Genomic DNA, 2,845 nt, shown 5'->3' on the forward strand with positions numbered 1-2,845 from the left:
AAGGTGGGTCCCCAACTGAAAAAAGGAGAAATTTTTAGACACTTTAATTCTATGTATCGGATTTGTAATGGCATCACTTCTCCAAGTCTTGTTTGAATCAGTTGTGGGCAAAATAATTCCACCACCAAATTCTCAACACGCTAATCTAGAACTATGTAAACTCTTAAGTAGTACAAAATCTACCAACCAATTCCTATCTCAACAGCTCTGCATAACTTTCAGAATCTATTTGAGAAGAACAACCTTGCTTCCCAAGTACAACATCAGACTCAAGAATCCTCATTTAACGTTTATGCATGGTAGATATGTGAAATGGAAGTATCCAAGAAAATTCATGAAACATACTGCAACTTTCTGATATTTTGTATCTCTGCATCAGCCTGAGATGCTTCTTTAGAAGCACTAGCTACAGTTTCTAATTGAGGGAGGATGCAGTTTCGCTGTTTGGGAGGGCACCCACAGTTTGTTTCCTCCTTCTGTTTACTTCCACCTTCCTCTGCATAGAATGCAATGTTGTATTCTTATTGTTTACGGATAGAGGGATTAATACTACCATTAAAAATAGACACCCAACTTTTGTCTTTAACATTGCCAAACATGTCTTGAGGTAAAGCATTTTTTCTCAAAATGTGTTACTTTACATTAAGAGATTTTTTACAAAAGAACACTGGAAAGCTCTTCTGTGTCAAGTCCTCTTCATCATGGCCTGGAACTCATTTCTAATTTTCTTTAGCTATAGCCTCATCTTTGTCTTGGTGCCCAATAGGGATCCTCCCCAATGAAGAATACACAGTTTCTATAAGGATGCCCAATCTCGAGAAGTGCTGCTATTTGGTCACTATCCCTGTTTATAGAAATATCTATAACAGGGTAAATCAGTTCCAGTTGTGTCCCTATCTTTAGTTCCAATCAATAATTCAATATCTGCATATTCAGGCTTATTCAAAATAGGATAAATCAAAGTTGATTTCCATAGCTTTGGCCCATCTAGATTGAAGAAATACCTAGATGAAGGTCTGATAGCAGGTTACACCTGCAGGTTGAAGAGAACGGAGAGGCATAAATCTAGCATTCTCTTATCTGAATTGAACCAAAACCTGATAAACGTAGTCCATCATTTTCATCTCAGACATAATTATCATTACATGAACCTTCCCAGAGGATTTGCAGTGCTCTTGAGGTGATATATCTATGTTCATCTATTCGAGCGACACAGTCTGTGTTAAGGTCATTTCCAACTCAAAGACCGAAGAGAAACACATTATTTGCAGATGTCCTTTCTGTCAAAGAGTTTGCCTGCAATCTATTTTTACAGGTATTACCTCCAGAATTTTGTATATTGTGCATCCATCCTATGTTTGGGCTCGAGAGCAGGAAAGTTGGGTGGAGTGGCCTTCCTTTTGTTTATGACAAGGTTAGAGTTGGCCAAGGAGAAAGAGTAGAACGTTGTTGTAAGTTTTTGGATATATTTGCAAAATAAGGATGCAGGATGGTTGAGATGTCATGTGCTGAACATGATCGCCATGCTGCTGAAAGTCAATTTAAAAACTACAGGTATTACCTCCAGAATTTCATATATTGTGCATCCATCCTATGTTTGGGCTCGAGAGCGGGAAGTTTGGGTGGAGTGGCCTTCCTTTTGTTTATGACTAGGGTTAGAGTTGGCCAAGAAGAAAGAGTAGAACGTTGTTATAAGTTTTGGGATATATTGGAAAAATAAAGATGCAGGATGGTTGAGATGTCATGCGCTGAACATGATCGCCATGCTGCTGAAAGTCAATTTAAAACCCAGACTGTGGGAAGGATGTTAGCCAAGTTGAACTTAGAATCTACTCCAATTAATATTAAAAGTTATGAAACATTGCTCAAAATTGTTGACAACACTTGTGGAAATAGCTTTGATCTTTATTATGGTTTATTTATGTATAATAACAATGCAACATAATAGTAGGAGAGATTGGAAATGGCTTTCGATGCTTTAAAGAAACAGTTTGTAGGGAAGTTGCATGAAATAGTTAGAAAACAATTATTTGAAGGGATTAGTAGTGAGAAAGTTTCTCAACAAACTTCAACATTTGTCGAAATGCAAAATTCTCCACAATTCAAATAATTCTTCCGATAAGCAGAAAATACATGAACTGTCTAATGTCGTTAAGGGGCTATCTGATGTAGTTAATAAAGTTCAATAGGGATTTATAATTTCTATCTGGTCCTCGCCACTTCTTGGAGGTATTTAGACTGCAACATTTTTAGAGATTTCTTTCACAATGCTTTGTATCTTTTGTTTATTATGTCGTAAGGTGTTTCCCTCTAAAATGAACTCCCCCAAATGCCTTTCTGTCCTAATCGTAGCCGTTAGATATTTTGTTAGACGATTGAACAAAAATCAGCCGTCTGATTTAATAAAAAATGTTTTAAAACATTAAAAAACCTTAAAAAACGTTTCACTTTCCACTTGACATCTGTGCGCCGAGCTTCCGGGAGAGTTCGTGGAGTTTATGGTTGTTTCTGTTTACGGTTTCGTGGAGTTTATGACTATTTCAGTTTACGGGCTCCAATTTCTGTTTGTATAGTCGAATCGGCATTGGCAATGGCATCCCCTATATCCTCATGCCCCCAAAACCCTTCTGAAACTGAAACCGGGATAGAAATCGCGTAAACGGGTGAAGGGAAACCGCGATACGACTCCACCAGCATTCAAACCTAGAGAGATGCCCTTTCGCGTGTTGCAGAAATAAGGGGTTTCGATCTGGACGCATATAATGGGTGAGATCTCAACCCTCCCCTCTCAGTATTGTAGTACTTCACAGTGATTAGATATACATAAGTTAATGTTGATAACCCA

The 2,845-nt window shown here is 37.9% G+C and overlaps 1 pseudogene; it reads left to right on the forward strand.

Annotated features, from left to right (window-relative positions):
* Positions 1 to 804: 804 nt before the first annotated feature.
* Positions 805 to 2,189, forward strand: LOC149262156 (arogenate dehydrogenase 2, chloroplastic pseudogene; annotated as a pseudogene).
* The last annotated feature ends 656 nt before the right edge of the window (positions 2,190 to 2,845 follow it).

This window comes from Pinus tabuliformis, chromosome 6, assembly GCF_031772625.1.
Source record: "Pinus tabuliformis cultivar Carrire ecotype Pingquan chromosome 6, CPIR1, whole genome shotgun sequence".
NCBI lineage: Eukaryota > Viridiplantae > Streptophyta > Pinopsida > Pinales > Pinaceae > Pinus > Pinus tabuliformis.